Source organism: Heterodontus francisci, chromosome 31 (genome assembly GCF_036365525.1).
Source record: "Heterodontus francisci isolate sHetFra1 chromosome 31, sHetFra1.hap1, whole genome shotgun sequence".
NCBI lineage: Eukaryota > Metazoa > Chordata > Chondrichthyes > Heterodontiformes > Heterodontidae > Heterodontus > Heterodontus francisci.
Window position 1 is genome coordinate 54,946,532 of NC_090401.1, and position 21,392 is coordinate 54,967,923.

General features: G+C 43.0%; 1 long non-coding RNA gene across 1 annotated transcript in view; it reads left to right on the plus strand.

Moving 5' to 3' along the window:
• Positions 1-21,392, plus strand: part of LOC137347006 (uncharacterized) — a 68,323-nt gene that overhangs the window by 46,413 nt on the left and 518 nt on the right. The gene's annotated exons all lie outside the window — the stretch shown is intronic.

A 21,392-nucleotide genomic window follows, 5' to 3' on the forward strand; every position in this document is an offset into this window, starting at 1 on the left:
AAATAAGGGGTCGCCCATTTAAGAGGAGAAATTCTTTCTCTCAGAGGGGCGTGAGTCTTTGGAATTCTCTTCCTCAAAAGGCAGTGGAAGCAGAGTCTTTGAATATTTTTAAAGCAGAGGTAGATAGATTCTTGATAAGCAAGGGGGTGAAAGGTTATTGGGGGTAGGTGGAAATGTGGAGTTGAGGTTACAATCAGATCAACCACGATCTTATTGAATGGTGGAGCAGGTTCGAGGGGCCGAGTGGCCTACTTCTGCTCCTAATTCGTATGTTGGTATGCCACACTGGAGAATAAGAATTATCGATCCATTCACTAGAAATCCTTCCTAAAATAGTCTTCGTAAAATAAAGCTTAGCTTTTATGCACTTTTTTTCTTTCCCACTCTTGAATTCAAGTATTAGTATTTCAAGAAGAGCTAAATCACATCTCTTGTATCCAAAGATCAAATTTAATTTGGTGCAAAGAATGCAGCTTCTGGTCAGAAGGAGGCTGAATAGATCTTTCCTGGGGATTTCATTTCCTCTGGTATATCATTAATATGTTCACAAAAATTCCTTTGCGTGATATGCTAATATGGCACACAAAGGAATTCAGTGCGAGTGCATTGAGTGACATTGTACCAAAAGGAAATTAGACCCCTAGTGAGGTAATCAGAGCCAGCCATGGGATAAGAGTCTATCAACACAGAGAAGAAGGAATCAAGAGGAGATTTGAATGAAACATCTCCTGCAGAAACTTGACTAAAAAAAAAGTTCAAAAATATCAGACACAAAGACATTTTCAATCACACCACTTGCACATTGTCAAAGGAGTTCCTCTAAGATATCAATTAACTTTAGCATTAGTATTCTGCACCAGTCATCCAATAGCAATGAAAAACTGAGGCTTGCATTGTGGCAGAGAGCTATGAGCATTTCACTTCAATGATTTGATTTAGTGGACTCGCCATTCAATCCCACCTCCCAGACTCAATTCTCCAAGACATGGGATTGATTTTTTTAGCTTAAATGCAAAGGGTTAAAAATGTGAAATTGGCACGAGGCTGAGATTTTACAATGTCACTATAAAATAATACATCTCACAGCTTTCACTCTAACCTCCATTTGAAAATATCAGGAAGAAGCAATTTAAACTGTTGAATCAATCATTGGGTCAACACCACGACAAGGCTCAGTGCCACCTGCTAGAAAGAAATGACTTACATGTACTGGATGCATGCTATTGAAAGGCAAGAGACCGTCTCCCTTTACTTCTCAATCATGGGATTCAAGCATTAGGACACCAACTATAAACAGCAGGAAATTGTGCTTTCACTCTGGGTATAGCAGAGCTCAGTGAAGTGGAGGGAAGGAAGCCCATTAACTAACTCTTCATCAGCAACATCATATTTCATTTATAAGACATAAACAAAAACAGTCATAATTTAACTTCTCTTGACATATACTCTAATGATTGGATCAGATAGAAAACATTTCGCTCTGCATTCAGTCCTTTGGCAGAATAGTGATTTTCAACATATTATCCCTTTCAAATTTACAACCGTGTTTAACTAACCGAATTACAAGTTTCTAACTATTCAATAATTACTTGCTTTATTCTTACCCTAATTCGTTTGCCTTGGTGATTGGCCTGTAACGGGGCCCTCGGCCCTTCACCTAGGTTCTGATTAACAGAAAAACGTAAAACAAGCGAGGAAATGCTGGTTGACTCTGTATGTGGTTCTGCAATTGTATAATATCCTTGATTAGACATGCAGATAAAAGCATTTATGTAGGATGCTGTACAAGAGAAAAAGCATTGCATTTTTTGAAAGCTCAAACTCCCTTTTAATACTTTGCAGCCTCCTCTTCCTGCATAACCCTTCCTGATGTGGGAATTACAGATAACAGAACTCAAACTGGTCTTTCATAAAACATTCCGCTTCTGGTTTAGCCCTTCGGACATCACCCAATTTCTCTAGACCCACAAAGTCAGGCTTTAGAGACAGACTCAACTGCATGTAACAAGGTTCAGTATTTTCACTTCATTCGATTGAAGGAACACTAATAAGCTGACAGTCAATAGTTTGTACTTTGTAACATATTTAGCATGCTGCAATTATGCCAGTAATAAAGTATTCAGAGCGAGTTCGCTTCCTGTAATTGCACAGATCTATGTGTTACCTCGAGCATGATAAAGTGCAGCATTGTGAATCCGTTTCTCTTACCACAGTGTGGAGCCCTGGTTTTATTCGGTTGAGTTGTGTTTTCAGTTCACGTTACTTTAACCCTTTCTGGGGCACTGATGCACCAAAATCCAAATTCTAAGCAGATTCCATCAACTTGTTTTAAAGAAACTCCTTGATCCAATACATTTCGTTTTTATAACAGGTACCTTCAGCAATTTGCAGAAAATCCATACGTTTGTAGCTATCCCGTGAAAGGAAAAGCATGCCTTTAAAAAGCAGAAACCATCTTTCACTATTCGGGTGGTTACTGGTAAATCTTTAGCGCTCAATTCTATAATTAGAGTCGAAAGAGCCAACAGTCGTATTCCGCACGCTCTATTATTTGAGTATTTAAAATGGGTTAACACCTGCAATGAAACAGCAGACAGGAATATCATCCAGGCATATTCATCATCTTTAAGAGTAACTATTTCTAGCAGAATTCTGCCTTCGAAACACATTTCAAAAGTAACTTATTAATTGCAATGTTATCAAAAGGTGGAAGATGTTATTTAAATGCAAGATTGCTGGTTCTTTAACTCCCAAGATCAGTTGTTCGAAATGCTAATCGAAATTGCCAAAAATGAAAAGGGGTCGAGTTTGGGGGAAAAAAGTCTCGCAATCTGCATTCTGGACAACGAACTATGCTGGTCAATTTAATCTGCACGGGGAAATTCAGTTTAATTCATGACTAGATTGTTGCTAAATGCCTAATAAAGATACATTCTAAATGTTACGGTTTCCAAAAAGAAATTGGGGAAAGTCAAATTGGTTTAATTTGTACATTTGCAAAAGTGAGTATGAAGGAAGCAGCAAAATAAAAGCAAAATACTGCAGATGCTGGAAATCTGAAATAAAAACAGAAAGTGCTGGAAATACTCAGCAGGTCTGGCAGCATCTGTGGAGGGACAAACAGAGTTAAAGTTTCAGGTCAGTGACCCTTCATCACCTTTTGTTCCTTTGGTTCTGATGAAAGGTCACAGACCTGAAACGTTAACTCTGCTTCTCTCTCCACAGATGCTGCCAGACCGGCTGAGCACTTCCAGCACTTTCTGTTTTTATTTTATGAAGGAAGCAGCTGTCAGAAGAACAAAAAAAACATCAGAAAATGTGTGAAAATTCTGTGACAATTGAAAATGCCGCAAGCTTCACTCAGAAAGTCAGCAGACTGTGACTACACTTCAAAAGTACTTCATTGGCTGTAAAGTGCTTTGGGACATCCTGAGGTCTTTAAAGGTGCTATATAATTGCAAATGAAACTTCTTTCTCCTTTCTTTCAGAATATTGGACACAATTTTCATTTATCAGCTAAAGAGGCATAACTATGTTATTTTCCCTCACTAATTCTCTTGCTTCTCCTCTGCCAACATTGATTCATGTATCAGGCCTGGTTGCCTTCCAGCACCTTGTGCAAGAGCACAATATTCATCCACCTTGTCTTCAAAAAGCCAAGTGTGAAACGTTAACTCTCGCCACTGATGCTGCTGGATTTGAGGAGTATTTCAGATTTCCAGCATCAGTGGTATTTTGCTTTTATTCATTATTGGTGCCTGAGCCTCGACAGTCAGTAGGAGCACAGTTCCACCTTGGATCCTGTCCTCACCTGTCATTCACATCTATGTTTCTAGCAGAGAACATAAGAAATAGGAGCAGGAATTGACCCCCACAACCCTCTCATCCCAGGGACCAATTTAGTGAACCGTCACTGTACAGTCTCCAGTGCAAGTATATCCTTCCTTAAATATGGAGACCAAAACTGCGCACAGTACTTCAGGTGTGGTCTAACCAAAGCTTTGTACAATTGTAGCAGGACCTCCTTATTCTTGTACGTAAATCCCCTTGCAATAAAGATCAATGTACCATTTGCCTTCCCAACTGCTTTCTGTACCTGCTTGTATGAGTACACCCAAGCCTCTCCGAACATCAAATTTAAACATTTCATGCCTTTTAAAAATATTCTGCTTTTTTATTACTACCAAAGTGAACAACCTCACACTTACCCACATTAAATTCCATCTGCCACCTTGTTGCCCATTCACTTAACCTGTCTATAAATCTATGCAGGTTCTTTGTGTCTTCACAGCTTACACTCCCACCTGGCTTCGTATCATCAGTAAACTTCAATTACATTACTCTCGGTTTCTTGGCTAAGCCATTAATATAGATTGTAAATAGCTGAGGCCCCAGCACTGATCCTTAAGGCACTCCACTGGGTACAACCTGCCAACTTGAAAATGCCATGTTTATCCCTACTCTTTGCTTCCTGTCTGTTAACCAACCTCCCATCCATGCTAATATATTACCCCCAAACTCATGAACATCTTGTGTATTAACCTTTTGTGTCACAATTTATTGAATGCCTTTTGGAAATCCAAGTATACTACATCTACTGGCTCCCATTTATCTAAAGTATTAGTTACCTCCTCAAAAAATGTCAATAAATTTGTCAAACACAATTTTCCTTTCGTAAAACTATGTTGACTCTGTTTGATCATACTATGATTTTCTAAGTGCACTGTTAAGACTTCCTTAATAAAAGATTCCAGCATCTTCCCGACAACTGCTGTCAGGCTAACTGGCCTGTAGTTCCCTGCTTTCTCTCTCCCTCCTTGCTTGAATCGTGGAGTTACATTTGCGAACTTCCAATCTTCTGGGACCATTCTAGAATCTAGGGAATTTTGGAAAATCATAACCAGTGCATCCACTATCTCTGCAGCTACCTCTTTTAGAACCTTAGGATGTAGGCCATCAAGTCCTGGGGTTTTGTCGGATTTTAGTCCCTTATGTTACGACTAGGTGAGGAAGGGATCCTAGGTTCCCCTGTCACCCCTCCTCTGGTTTGACCTTAACAGGGTTTATTTTTTTAAACACAGTGATTTTAGCTTACCACCTCAGTGAGCCCTTGCTCACTGCACTCTAATTAGAATTGCAAATGAACCAATCAGACAAGTTTTCTTGGGTTTAAACAAGAAATATGTAAGTTTATTAACTTTACCTCTCTAACCCGGTTAAAATTATTCAAATACGTGAAGCATCCATGTTCACATGCACACAAGAGGCACAGAAACCTACAAATAGATACAGAGGGGAAGAAAGAATTAGGGGCGGTTGAAATAGCATTTGTAATAAATGGAATACAGATACAGTTCGTAATGTACTTGGTATAATGTCTTCAAATGAAGTTAAGCTCTTGGAGTCGTCGCTGGGGCCAAGTGCAGAATTTCAGGCTTGCTTCTCTGGTATCAGAAGGCCGAAGAGAGGCTTTGTCTGTAGCCTTGAAGCGTAGAAGCTGCCACCGTGGTTTTCCTGGGATTTGCTGGAGAGAGAGACAGAGAGAAAGATGTCTTCCTCTTGAGGCTCAGAATTGCATTCTTGTTCCTTTCTGTGAGGCACAATTCAAAAGCCTCAATCTTACCTGCAGGTAGGGCGTATGACTATCGCTTTGTTTGAAACAGCAACTTCTTGGAGGGTTGTTGGATTTCAAAGTCTTTCAGACTTGGTGGGGGGTGGAGTTTGGTTCCTACAAAGTCAAACGGTGTGCTCATTGCCACTACTGTAAAGACCAATCTTGCTAATTGAATCAAGGAGCACCCCCATTGTCTCTCAATTCATCTGTCTCTTAGCCAGCCCTTGTCTTCTCAGAATGCAAATGTGCAACCATGTTTTCAGCTGTTCTGTTCTGCTTTTTTAAACAAGTTATTTGCAATGTCCAGTAAAAAAAAGTTTCAAGCAGTGTCCCATATGATGAAATTAATATGTTTCCATTTGGCAGGCATGATTTTCATCACATTTAAGTTTCTCTAATACATTTTCTCTGCTGATATTAATTATTTAAAGTTCCTTACCCTTATTAGCCCCTTGGTTATTCTCTATTCCTAGTATGAAATTTGTGTCTTCCACTGTGAAGACAGACTCAAAACACACAGAGGTCATATGACAGTAATTGTGTCAGCTTGGCTCAAGTGGTTGTGGTCATGAAAGATGTTGGTTGAGTCAGAAGGTTGTGGATTCAAGGCTCATTCCAGGACTTGAGCACATATTCTAGGCTAACATTCCAGTGTAGAAAATGGTAATGCTGTAGTTGTGAAGGTGCCAAGATGCTGAATGAGAACAGCACTGGGCTGTGATGCCTGTTGCTATTAAATTGCCTGCTCCTATTCACAATCTATCTGCAAACACACGTATAGTCTTTGGGCAAGGTATCAGAAGGCTGCGAGCATTTGTGAAGTACGAGAGAAGGCTAAAGGCTTGGAAGGGAAAATTAGCTACTGCGATCAGCTTTTTAGCCAAGGTGATGGACGCACTGAAATGTAAAACAGCACTGTTACAATGTTAGGCAGGTTTGATTTGTGACAGTTCATATATACACCACTAAGGGAGCTATCATTTCTTCAATTTTTCTTGCTAAGAATCTTTGTTTTTATCTGATCAGACAGTTATTACAACCCTTCCATAAAGCCTTTTAAAATGTGCCTTCCTTTCTCCTCTCCAGGGCCTCACTTTTGCTTCAAAAAACATGCCACAAATGGTAATTGAAGTGCAAATGAAATCATTCATTTCATGTTTATTTGAGCATGTCATGCAAAGAGGTTGCACATTTCCATCTAGCATTCATTAGTAATTTGTATCCTAATGTTTTTGAAGGTTGCTTATTGGAACATGAAGCATGAACAAAAGATCAAAGTGTAATCAATCTGTTGCTCCACATTAAATGCAAATACAGTAACTTTCTCTCTGTATAGTTACAGCTTAAAGGTTAAATTCAAAGCCATTTTTTTCATTTATGTAGCAGTTTATCCTGTTTCTCAAAGTGCTTCACATTCAATGAAATTATTTGAAGTGTAGTAACTATTGTTAAATAGGGTAACATGCCAGCCATTTTGAAAACAGCCATGAAAAAGAAAAGAAGGACTTGCATTTATCGAACATCTTTCATGACCACAGGATAACTCAAAGAATTTTACAGCTAATGAAGTACTATTTTGAAGTGTAGTCACTGTTGCAATGTAGGAAAAGCAGCAGCCAATTTTGCACACAGCAAGCTCCCATAAACAGCAATATAATAATAGCCAGATAATCTGTTCTTTTAGTGTTGTTGATCGAGGGATAAATATTGGCCAGGGCACTGGGGATAACTCCCCCGCTCTTCTTCGAAATATTGCCGTGGAATCATTTATGTCTACCTGAGAGGGCAGATGGGGCCTCAGTTTAATCTCTTATCCAAAAGACAGCACCTCCGACAGAGCAGCACTCCCTCAGTACTGTACTGGAGTGCAGGCTTTGATTTTTGCGCTCAAGTCCTGGAGTGGGATTTAAACCCACAACCTTGTGACTCAGAGGCAAGAGTGCTACCAACTGATCAACCTCTGAAATTGATCAATTCAATTAGGTTTTACTACAGCAACTTTTTTTCTCATTTCACGAAAATGATGATGACATAAGGACCTTTTCATTCATTTTTGAAGGAAAATGCAGATTTTTGGATCTATTGTACCCAAGCCATCATAATGGCACAGTGGCGCAGTGGTTAGCACCGCAGCCTCACAGCTCCAGTGACCCACGTTCAGTTCTGGGTACTGCCTGTGTGGAGTTTGCAAGTTCTCCCTGTGACCATGTGGGTTTCTGCCGGGTGCTCTGGTTTCCTCCCACAGCCAAAGACTTGCAGGTTGATAGGTAAATTGGCCATTGTAAATTGCCCCTAGTGTAGGTAGGTGGTAGGAGAATGGTGGGGATGTGGTAGGGAATATAGGATTAATGTAGGATTAGTGTAAATGGGTGGTTGTTGGTCAGCACAGAGTCAGTGGGCCGAAGGGCCTGTTTCAGTTCTGTATCTCTAAATAAATAAAACCACTGACACCGACTATAAAGGTAGAGTAAACAATTGCTCTTTGGCCCACCGAGTCTGTGCTGACCATCAACCACCCATTTTATACTAATCCTACATTCCCTACCACATCCCCACACTTCTCCTAACACCTACCTACATGAAAGGCAACTTACAATGGCCAATTTACCTATCAACCAGCAAGTCTTTGGCTCTGAAGGAAACTGGAGCACCCAGCAGAAACCCACATGGTCACAGGGAGAACTTGCAAACTCCACACAGGCAGTACCTAGAATCAAACCCGGGTCACTGGAGCTGTGAGGCTGCAGTGCTAACCACTGCACCACTGTGCTGCCCCTTTTTTTTTGAATTTCCCCCTCCCCCATATCTTATATCTTATCCTTTTCCTTCAAGAATTAACACGTATTTGGTCAAAATAATTTTTTTTGTCTTTTTTGTAAAAAGATCTCTGCAGAGAAAACTTCTTAAATTTTTTCTTAAACCTGTCTGTGTTGTGTGTGTTGGGCTAAGCTAGAAGGGAACTTATATATTTCAATCTGTGTGTTAATGCTTTGCATCTTTACTGAATACATCATGTTTTATAATACATTGATAATTTTGTTGTTTATTCAAGAAACCTGGTTGGTGGATTTTATTCTGAAATAAAGAGTATATAATTGGCCGTATCAGTAACTGGGCAAACATTTAAATATATGTTGTGACCTGTGGAGAAGTGGAACTAGAGAAAGACAGTGCACTCCTCCCACCTCGGTCGTAACAATCAGGTGAGGGCAAGATAGCATTTGGGGATCCTGGCCTCACCATCAAATAGCCTCCCAACATTCACTTTCTGGACTCATGTCAAGAATGGCCACTTCAAGTTTGGCACTGGAGACCTGCTGGCTTCTGTGGAACATTATTACAGCATGAGTAGGTGCTTTCAGGAGCAGAGGGCTGAAGGAGATCATTTTAAGAAGGTAACACTGACTCTTCGTGGGGAATTTGTCGATAGTACATAGTGTGACTCTAAACATTCGGTCATTTCAACATTAACAGCCTCCTTCCCAAATCATCAGTTCAAGCAACATCTCAGATCAATTTAATGGACTCTGTTTTACCAGGCAGCCCACTGTTTCTTTCTACAACAAGCACAACAACAACAACTTACAGTTATATGGCACCTTTAATATAAGAAAACATCTCGACGTGCTTCAAGGTAGCATTATGAAACTAAATCTGACACCAAGACACTTAAGGAGATTTTAGGCCAGATGAGCAAAATGTTGATCAAAGGAGTAGGTTTTAAGGAGCAACTTAAAGGAGATAAGTGAGCAAGATTGGTGGAGAGATATAGGGAGGGAATTCCAGAGCTAAGGCACAGCTGGCAATGGTGGAGTGATTAAAATCAGGAATGCTCACAAGGCCAGAATTTGTGGAGTGCAGAATAATTAGGAGGATTATAGGTCTGAAAGTGATTACAGAGATAGTGAGGAGCGAGGCCATGATATGATTTGAAAACAAGGGTAAGAATTTTAAAATCGAGGCATTGTTTGACCAGGAGCCAATGTAGGTCAGCGAGCACAGGGGTGATAGGTGAGCAGGATTTGGTGCGAGTTAGGACACAGGCAGCAGAGCTTTGAAGGACCCCAAGTTTTCAGAGGGTAGAACATGAGAGACCAACCAGGAGTGTGTAGGAATAATCACCTAAAGGTAACAAAGGCACGGATGAAAGATTCAACAGTAGGACGGTGGCATGAGAGTGAGAAATTTGATGAGCACAGAAGAATTGGAGATTGTCAGGGTGGGTTACCCTGAGGTAGAGAAGAGAAAGGGGGCATGATAGTGGGGAGGGGCAAGGAGACAAGGGGAGAAGGTAGAGAAGAGAAAAATAGAAGTGAAACGTTCAGGTACAGAGCGGCAGCCAAAACACGAATGAAAGGACACAAGGAACAACTAAGTTACGTTGGCAGTGAAGTTAAAAATTAGATCAAGATAGCTAGGATTGAAATGCATCGGGAGTAGAGAGGAGCTAACACAAGAGTAAAAAATATGCTGGATTCAAAGTCAAACGTATAAAAAGTTGATGTAATGAAATTGACGACAAATTGAAGACCAAGTGCCAAGGCAGGCGAGTGGAAATTGGCAATTTGATATCGGTGGATGAGTCCCCTGGGAATCACTGCGGGTAAATCTGACATTTGAAATAATGAGACGCCAAATTCTTCACTGTCAAAACGGTAGATCAAGGTCATTGTTCAAACCACCAGTTGAGATTTGATAGAGAGTAGTAGAGACTGTGAATGAATTCGCAAACAACAGTCTCTACTGCCTAGTCTAAACCAAAAATAGCCCAGAGCTGTGGGTAGAGCGATGTCGATGTAAATATCGATATTGTCGATTTCTGTTCCTGCAGTGGCAGTGGTAAGTAATTGGCAACAAGGGTTGAAATCGAATGGATAGATCTTGGTCCAGCAAGCAGAATATTAAAAACCAGCAGTATCACTTGCAATGGCTTCTCTTCCTGTTCTCACACTGTTACCTCTGTTGTCCCTCAAGGATCTAGTTTTGGCCTCCTCCTATTTCTCATCTACATCATGTCTCTAGGTAGCATCATCCAAAACATTCCATTAGTTTTCACATGTGCATTGATGACACCTAGCTCTACCTCACCACTGCCTCTCTCGACTCCTCCACTGTTGCTAACTTATCAGGATACTCGTCCGGCAGTACTTGATGAGCAAAAATTACCTCCAATTGAATACTGGGAAGACTGAAGCCATTGCCTTTGGTCCCTGCGACAAACTCCATTTCCTAGCTACAACTCCATCCCTCTCCCTGCACTGTCTGAGGCTGAACCAGATTGTTCGTAACCTTGTTGTCATATTTGACCCCAAGATGAGCTTCCAAGCACATATGGCGCCAACACTAACGCAGCCTATTTTCACCTCCATAACATTGCCTGACTCCGCCCATGCCTCAGCTCATCTGCTGCTGAAAACCTCATCCATACCCTTGTTACCTCTAGACTTGACTATTCCAATGTATTCCTAGCCAGCCTCCCACATTCTATCCTCCATAGACCTGAGGCCATCCAAAACTCTGCTGCCCATGTCCTTTCTTGCACCAAGTCCTGTTGCCACGCCCATGCAATCTGAAATTATGAACTATAAAATGAATTTATGAAATAAACTTGAAAACAAACACTTTTCCTGTAAAACAAAGTGGAGTTGAGGTCAGGTGACCTTTCTTTTCCTGCCAATACACATAGAACTACAAGAACCCTGAGCTAATTTTCATGTCTGGACAAGTCTTGGAGAAGTAGTTAAAGTATAAATGATCTTTCTGGACACATTTCTGAGAAATCATTAAAATGCAAATGATGCTTTCTGTGGTAATGGCTGCTTCTGACGCTTTCTGTGTTAATGGCTGCTTCTCTCCAATTGATTGGGTTAACAATAGTATTGCAGACTTTTTGATTCCAAACACAAATTCCAAAGAATGGGTGTGAAAAGCCCTACTTTATCAAGGCGAGATGAGGATGAATGACACCTGGATTCCATTATCTAACAATGGCCTCACCATCAGAAAACATATATGAGGGCCATGAAAAGAGAAACTATGGTCACATGACAGAAGCCAGGTTTCTGATAAGGAGCTTTAATAAAGGTATATTCTGGTCAGACAAAGGAGATCCAGCTATGCCATCAAAGAGAAAGGACCCTGCCTAAGATTACCATTTTGAACTACATGTAGGCAGTGACTGGAGTTTGCCTTGAACTCCCTACCTGAGAAATTGTACCAGGATTTCGCTATTGACCTTTGTCTGGAATATAACAAGAGCAATCTACAACAGCGCATACACATTTCTGAACCTCCCAAGTCTTACTTCAGGAAAAAAGGGAAAGGATTACAAGCCTGCACTGTTTCAAGTCTTCACCCTCAGGGAAAAGCAAGTTTAACAGAGAACTCTTTACAAACCATCAGACCAACTGCATGTTATCTTTATAATCTCTATCTTTTCTTGAGTGTGTGTGTATCTTTATGAATATGAGAGTGGGTGTTGTTGCGATTATTTTGAGTGTTGTGTAACAAACATTTATCTTTCTTTTAAACTTACAAGAAAACCTGTCATTTGTTATTGACAATTAAAACACTCAGGGGTAAAAAACACCTTTTAAAAAAAAAACACTCTGTCTTTGGTCAGTCGAAAGGGGAAAAGGGGGAACCATCCCTATTATCTCTAACCTGTCCATAACACTCTTCACCCATCACCTCTGTGCTTGCTGGCCTACATTGGCTTCTGGTTAAGCAACGTCTCAATTTTAAAATTCTCAACCTTCCAAATCCCTCCATGGCCTTGCCCTTCCCAATCTATGTAATCTCCTCCAGCCCTATAGTCCTCTGAGATATCTGCACTCCTCTAATTCTGGTCTCTTGAGCATCCCTGATTTTAATTGCTCCACTATTGGTGGCTGCGATTTCAACTGCCTAAGGCCTAAGCTCTAAAATTCGCTCCCTAAACCTCTCTGCCTCTCTACCTGTCTTTCCTCCTTTGAGATGCTCCTCAATACCTATCTCTTTGACCAAGCTTTTGACCATCCAGCGCATGCAGGTGACACCCGCACGAATGCCGTTCCCGTAATGGGGTGCCGCCCAGGCAATGCTGGAAGAGAAATGGGTCCCAGTCAGTGACGTCCGACCGTCTTCACCATCTTCAGTAGTGCTACGCATCCAAATTTCGTGCCCTAGGTATTTGTTTTGGGCAGTCCCATTAACTCGGTACAGCAGGCCCCAGTCTCCAGCCCTGCCAATTCCCGCTTTCTTTCCGCATTTCTCCTTCTGTGGCCCGCCAATCGCCAGCTTGAATGACACAGGCCCAGGTTGCACGCGCTTTTCAAAGCACGGGGAGCAGCCCGAGTGCGTGGGCTTACCTTAGTTGCTGCTGCTTGAGCATAGCAACCATGTGAGAGAAAGAGATAGGGAGGAGGAGAGAAGGCTGAAGGGGAAAGGGGGAGGAACAGCACATAGCAGCCTACAAAAGGTGCCTTTTAAAGGCCTGTGAAAAATCCTGGGATTTCAGAGCCAAATTGCGAGCTCGCAAGTGAGGCTTAAAATTGTTTAGAAATCATGTCTCAATAAACTCGCAAGAGTTGGTATACAGACACATTAAGTGTATCTAAACATTTTTGCTGCATGCCTAATTCTTAATGTTCTGATACTAAATGCTGAGTCTAAAACCAGGTTATATTTGGAAGCAAAGCAGAAACTTCATTGATCAAATCCAGCTGTGTTTAAAAAAAAGGACAACAATAGCAATGGAGGAGGAACATTTTTCTGCTCACTGTGTGTAGCAATATTGTCAAAAGGAATGTCCATAACTTTACTTCGCCTGGCAACCAGAGCAATCTCCTCCCCGTTATGAACAGCAATACTTCTATGCAGGAGGCAGGGCAAAAACAAATGGGTTTTTCCTCACAGAATAAGCCTTGCCCACAGATGTTGAAATCTAATGTTTCTGTCCAGAATTAGACCAGGGATCTTTCACATGGGAGGCAAATATGATAACCGTTACACTGTGGAAGGGAATGAAAATGTACATCATCTGCTGACTGCTCAGTATAACGTAAGGTTACACTAGTATAAAACTGTGCCAGAAGATTATGAAGACGTCACAAACACTAGGCCAAGAAAATACACTTACACAGTTTGAGGGATGAAGGGAAAACAAGGCTGTGTATTTCCAGCATTTTCTGTTTATAATACAGTCACAGAGCTGGTGAGGATTAAAGATGTTTCAGCTCAAATAGCAACCACGTCCATTGACCTCTGAAAATCCTATGTGCTCAGGTTGGTTGGAATCTTCCCAGTTTTGTGGAGGCAGGCTTGAAGGCAGGACTGGGAAGAAAACTTGAAAGGAGGGTGTCGATTCCCACCTCCAGTCAATCTTGCCAGAGGTGGAGTGGAAGAGGAAACAGCTACCCACCCGGCATATTTTGCATATTTAACTGTCCTATTGTGGGTAGAATGGGGACGCTGCTGGCACCTTCCTGGTGGTGAACGGGACCCCTGCAAAGGCCAAAGCTGAGCAGGTGCTTCACCACCCACTACCACCGGGCACAGAGCCGCAGCCAACAGCGAGCAACGGTTGCGGCCACAGGCCACCCCGAGGAGGGGTTTCCACTCTTCCACTCCTGTGTGTTGGTCTGGCAGCTGTGGCCGCCTCTTCAGAGGGTGCTTCAAGGTGGAGGTGCCCTCGTGGACCCCGTCCTGCAGCGGGAGCGCCCACCTCTGCCGGTGGAGCTACCGTCCTTTCAAGGCTGCAGGGCCACTGGTTGGATTCATAACTGAGCTTCAGCGATTAGGAGAATTCAATGTGTATGGACAAGTTGTGTCCAAAGAAGAAATGATTGGTGGCAATTTAATAGTGGTGATATTGGATGGGGCTTAGAGTGAACTTTACATAGAATTTACAGCACAGAAACAGGCCACTGGGACCAACAGGTCCATGTTTATGCACCATACACTCCCATCCTTCTTCATCTAACCCCGCCAATATATCCTTGTAATCATTTCTGGCTCATGTGTTTATCTAGATTCCTCTTAAATGCATCGATGCTATTCGCCTCAACCACTCCAGTGGCTCAAATTTACCCTCATCGAACGGGAGCTGTCCACCAACTGAAAAGTCGGTGGCGAACCCGCCTCTGCCTAGCCTGGGGATCCGGACTGCATTTTACAGTCCCCAGGCCTTTAATTGGTCTGAGGCAGGACTTCCACCTCATTGAGGCAGGAAGTCCCACCTAAAGGAGCTGCTGGCCAATCAGTGGGCCGGCAGCTCTTAGTCCCAGCAGCACCACCGGGAGCGATGGCCACTGCTGGGACTGCAACCCAGCTTCCACACGAAGAAGAAGGACGGCCCTGGGAAAAGGTATGTCTTTGGGGCCTCGCCAGGGTTGATCGTTCGGACCCTGGCGAGGCAAGAGTGGTCAAATGGGGGACGGGGGGGGCGTGTTGGCTGTTGAGGGTGGTTGGGGCATCGGGGGCTGCCCTCTGTCAGGCACAGGGTGTCTGATCTTGAGGGCACCGCCCCCCCCCAGGCTGTCAGAAAAGCCGCCTGCTTTGGCAGGTGGCTTTTCACAGGCCTGCGTCGCCTGATAGGCCAAGGGTAAAATCCCCATGGCGGCAGGCGGAGGCCCTTAAGTGGCCGTTATCTGGTCACTTCAGGGCCTTGATTGACCTGAGGCGGGCAGGCCGGATTTCGCCGCTGCCGCCCAGCGTAAAATGGCGGCGGAGGCGGGAGCAGGTTGGGAAGGGCCCCCCCGAGCCTCCCGCTTCATTTTACGTCCCCCACCCCGCCACCAACCCGCTCTTGGGGGGGTCATAAATTTCCGGCCCATGCAGTAGTGAGTTCCACATTCTAACCATTCTCTGGTTTCTCTCTCAGCACATCTAGCCAGGTAAAGATCATTCCTTACTGATCAGGCAAATTCACCACCAACCTTAGAAAGAATTTATGACACAATTGAAAATTTGTTCTTGACATCCTGTGGAGCGTACAATCCTTTTATACATTATAATTCAAGCTAAGTGTGGCACAGTTTAATGATTTCATATAACTTCAAATGAAGTTCTGCCACAGTACTGAACACAAATGTTTCGAAGGATAAATATTTATTGAAATCTTTTCCTCAATACTTGCCTCTGGAAATATAGAGATTGGTTGCTGCAGAAAATTAGTGCAGTGTTCTTGCATATCTGGGAACTAGGTTTGATCCAGCTCAGATTGATGGCATAAAGAGTTCTCCCACTTTAGCCCACATCAGCAACTCTCGTGAACTCCGTGTCATACAAAAAAGAGTAGTAAAATAGATTTAGTAACCTGACTGGGGGATTGGTACAGTGCAGAGAGCTTGGAAATCAGGGTTCCACCCCAGACTATGCAGGTTCCTCACCCAGAAGCCAACTTGATTGACAGATATAGCTTCCATTTGGATATGGAGCAGTCCGGAGGGGGCTGCAGGCCCAGCAGGGAGAGTGGGGGGGCTCAATCCTGGGGGATAGGGGTCAATCCCAGGGAGTGGAGTGATCCCAGGCTCCTTGGGTCCTGGGAGGGGTTGACCCGAGGTTGAGGGGGCTTGTCTGATCCCAGTGTGGGAGGGGCTGGAGACCTTGGGGGAGAGTTTGGAGGCTTGGGGTTGGCGGTGGGGGGTGGGGGGGGGGTGGGGGGGGTGGGGTCAGAAGCCTGGGTTGGAATCGGAGGCCTTGGAGCAAGGTCAGAAATCGGGGGGAGCGGTGGGAGCTCGGAGGCTTGTGGAAGGAAATCACAGACCTCTTGGGAAAGGTCAGGGGAGATAGGGACTGGGGGTGTGGGTCATCCAATTGCACAGGGGTTTGTGGTGGGGGTTGGGGGCAGTTGCCCAGGTAGGCACAATGTATCCAACAGGTGGATGGAAAGGCACTTACCTCCTGGATCTACCAGTCCTCACCTGGATTTAATTGTCGGATTTTCCTAGGCTTGAAAAATCTGGCTGTTCACAGCTAAATTCAAAATGGTGAATAGAAATGAGGCTTGCAGCCTCATTATAATATTTAAAGTGGCAGCCCAGCTCCTTGGAGTGGGTTGGTTGCCCTTCCCCCTTTCTGCCTCCATTAAAACTGGAAGTGGCAGGGTTGAGGCGGTTTGGGGTCAAGATTCCGATTTCTCACACTTTGACTCCCACCCAGCCCAAACCTGCACCCATTTTTGAGGTTAAAATTCCCCAACAGAATCTACAGGATGGATGGGAGAGAAAATTGAAATGTTCACACTGGTGCAGTTGAAGGCAGCCTTCCCTGACTGTCCAAGGTGGTTCTGGTATTATTCTGGATTAGATACTGTCTTTATACTAAAGGATTGCTGAGTCTTCCAGTGCTCTGGGATTACATAGAATTATATCGAATGTACAGCACAGAAACAGGCCATTCGGCCCAACTGGTCCATGCCAGTGTTTATGCTGCACACAAGCCTCCTCTCACCCCACTTTATTTAACCCTATCAGCATATCCTTCTACTCCTTTATCCCTCAAGTGCTTATCTAGTTTCTCCTTAAATGCACCAATGCTATTCACCACAACAACTCCTTGAGGTAATGATGTCCACATTCTTGCCACTCTGTGGGTAAATAAATTTCTCCTGAATTCCGTATTAGATCTCTTGGTGACTGTCTTATATTTGCAGCCCCTAGTTCTGGTCTCCCCAAAAGTGGAAACATCTTCCCTATGTCTTCATGGCAGTGATGGAGCTATGTCTGAAAGAAGTAGTAAAGCTAAAAATGTTCAACATTAGTATGGAAAGCCACAGTATCTGTAGATACAATCAAGCACATTGATTGGTGAGTGTTTTATCATTTATCTTTCAAAACTCAGCTAATTTTAGAAATTGTAAGGTTTTTATATGGTAATACTAGTGAAACTTAGTAGATTGTGAAACAGTGAGAGAGTTAATTAAGAAAGTGATTAAGTAATTAAAATTAATTAACTAATAGCATAAGTAACAATGGCAGGACAGGTGTTATGTTGCAGCTGTGGTATGTGGGAGCTTTTGGATGCCAAGGCGATCCAGGGCAAACACGTCTGCAGAAACTGTAAGCAGCTACAGGAATTCCGTATCAGGATTATTGATCTGGAAGTCAAACCTGCAAACACTGTGCAAAATAATGGATGAGGTGCAATACCTGGACATTTCCAGAAGACAGTCACACCTCTTAGAACAGGGTCATCTGTTTTGGTCAGCAGTGAGGGAGAGGAGGATGGACCGTGAGTGAGGCGGGTAAAGGGACCAAGCAGACAGTAGTGGAGGAGCCTCAGACTTTGCAATTGCCGAATAGGTTTGAGGTGCTCTCAACCTGTGAGGACAACAGAAAGGTCTGCAAGGTGGATGAGTAGACTGGCCATGGCACTGTGGTACAGGAAGCCATTCAAGTGGGGGGAGCTAAAAGGAATGTAGTGGTAGTAGGGGATAGTATAGTGAGGGGGATTGACACTGCTCTGTGGAGCCGAGAGCGTGAGTCCAGAGGCTGTGTTGCCTGCCCAGTGCCGGGGTTTGGGACATCTGCTCAGGGCTGGACAGGAACTTGGAGTGGAAAGGGGAGGATCCAGTTGTCGTGGTCCATGTAGGTACCAATGACATAGGTAGAATTAGGAAGGAGGTTCTGCTTATACAGTATCAGGAGCTAGGCACCAAATAGAAGAGAAGAACCTCAGGGGTAATAATCTCTGCATTATTACCTGAGCCACGTGCCAATTGGCAGAGGAAACATAAGATTAGTGAAATGAATACGTGGGTCAAAGACTGGTGTGGGAGAAGTGGGTTTCGGTCGTGGGGCACTGGCGGAAAGTAAGGGCTGTACCGTTGGGCCAGTCAGCACCTGAACCATGCTGGGACCAGTGTTCTAGCAAACCATATAACTAGGGAAATAGACAGGGCTTTAAACTAAACAAGGGGGGGGGGGTGGTGAGGAATCAAGCTTGGGCAGATGTAGCAAATCAAGGGATAGAATCAAGTCAGGAGAGCAGAATAGTAATATGGGAAATGAAGGTCAGAGAATGGCAGGAAGGGGCAGAGAGAAAAAGCCGAAGAACACACCAACAGTCGAAACCAGATGTTACAAAGATAACAAAAAGACAAAACTAAAGGCTCTGTATCTGAATGCACGTAGCATTCATAACAAAGTAGACGAACTGATAGCGCATATTGAAGTAAATAAATATGATCTGAAAGCCATTACGGAGACGTGGCTGCAGGATGACAAGGATTGGGTCCTGAATATTGAGGGGTATATGACGTTCAAGAAGAATAGCAAGCTAGGTAAAGATGGATGGGTAGCACTGTTACTCAAGGATGGCATTGGTGCAATAGTTAGAGATGACGTTGGTTCAGGAGATCAGGATGTAGAATCGGTTTGGGTGGAGATGAGGAATAGTAGGGGAAAGAAGTCACTAGTGGGAGTGGTTGTGGGTCAAAATATAAAAGAAGAAATATTGGGTGCTTGTGATAAAGGGATGACAATAATCATGGGTGATTTTAATCAACATATTAACTGGAAAAATCAGATTGGCAATAGTAGTCTGAATGAGGAGTTCAAAGAATGCTTTCAAGATAGTTTCTTAGAGCAGCACATTCTGGAACCAAGCAGAGAGCAGGTTATATTAGACTTGGTATTGTGTAGTGTGACACGATTAATTAATGACCTCAGAGTAAAGGCACCTCTAGGTAGCAGTGACCACAATATGATTGAATTTTGCATCCAGTTTAAAAGAGAAGAGTGAGTCTAAGACTAGTATTTTAAACTTAAATAAGGGCAACTATATGGGCATGAAAACTGAGCTAGCTGAAGTGAACTGGATTACCAGGCTAGGAGATAGGTCAATAGAGAAGCAGTGGCAGACATTCAAGGGGATATTTCAGAATACTCAGGATAAGTATATTCTTACAATATAGAAAAATTCTAAGGGGAGGACCCACCATCTGTGGTTAACTAAAGAAGTTAAAGAAAGCATCAAACTTAAGAAAAAGGCATATAATTGCACAAAGATGAGTGGCAGGTCAGATGATTGGTCAGAATATAAAGAACGGCAGCGAATGACTAAATGTTTGATCAGGAGAAAGAAGTTAAAGTATGAGAGGACGTTTGCTAGAAATGTAGCAAGAGTTTCTACAGGTATTTAAAAAGGAAAAGAGTAAATAAAATGAATGTTGATCCACTAGAGAGTAAGAATGGGAAGTTAATAGTAGATAATAAGGAAATGGCAGATGAAATGAACAAATATTTTGATTCTATCTTCACTATAGAGGATACAAAAACATTCCAGTAATAACTGTAAATTAGGAGATGGAAGGAAGAGAGGAACTTGGTGAAATTACAATCACCAGGGAAGCAGTACTGACCAAACTGAAGGAGCTGTGGGCTGACAGGTCCCCGGGTCCTGATGGGCTTCATCCTAGCGTCTTAAAAGAGGTAGCTAATGAGGTAGTAGATGCGTTAATTTTTCAAAATTCTCTAGATTCTGGAAAGGTTCCAACAGACTGGAAAATAGCAAATATAATCCCTCTATTCAAGAAGTAGGGAGGCAGACAACAGGTAACTATAGACCAGTTAGCTTGACGTCTGTCGTGGGGAAGGTATTAGAATCGATCATTAAGGAGGCTATAGCTGGGCACTTAGAAAAACTCAAGGTAATCGGGAATAGTCAGCATGGTTTTGTGAAAGGGAGATCATGTTTAACCAATTTATTGGAGTTCTTTGAAGGAGTAACATGTGCCGTGAATAAAGGGGAGCCCGTTGATGTACTGTACTTGGATTTCTGGAAGGCATTTGACAAGGTGCCACATAAAAGGTTATTGCGCAAAGCTGGAGCTCATGGTGTAGGGGGTAACATATTAGCATGGATAGAAGATTGATGACTGGCAGAAAACAGATAGTGTGCATAAATGGGTCCTTTTCTGATTTGCAGGATGTGACGCGTGGAGTCCTGCAGGAATCTGTGTTCAATGACTTAGATGAGGGGAGCGATGGCATGGTAGCTAAATTTGCAGATGACACAAAGATAGGTAGGAAAGTAAGTTGTGAAGAGGACATAAGGAGCTTGTAGACCGATATTGATAATTTGAGTGAGCGGGCAAAAATCTGGCAGATGGAGTATAATGTGGGAAAATGTGAAGTTGTTCACTTTGGCAGGAAGAGTAAAAAAACAGAGTATTACTTAAATGGAGAACGACTGCAGAACTCTGAGGTGCAGAGGGATCCAGGTGTTCTAGTGCATGAGTCACAAAATGTTAGTATACAGGTACAGCAAGTAATAAAGAAGGCTAATGGAATGCTAAACTTTATTATGAGAGGAATTGAAAATAAAAGTAAGGATGTTATGATTCAGTTATACAGGGCATTGCTGAAACCACATCTCGAATACTGTGTGCAGTTTTGGTCTCCTTATTTAAGGAAGGATGTGAATGTGTTGGAGGTGGTTCAGAGGAGGTTTATTAGATTGATACTTGGAATGAGCAGGTTGTCTTATGAGGAAAGGTTGGACAGACTGGGTTTGTTTTCACTAGAGTTTAGAAGTGTGAGGGGAGACTTGATTGAAGGTTATAAGATCCTGAACGGTTTTGACAAGGTGGGTGTGGGAAGGATGTTTCCTCTTGTGGGGGAGTCCAGAACTAGGGGGCACTGTTTTAAAATTAGGGGTCGCCCTTTTAGGACAGAGATGAGGAGAAATTTTTTCTCTCAGAGGCAGAGTGACTTTGGAACTCTGCCTCAGAAGGTGGTGGAAGCAGGGTCATTGAATAATTTTGAGGCGGGGGTAGATAATTTCTTGTTAGGCA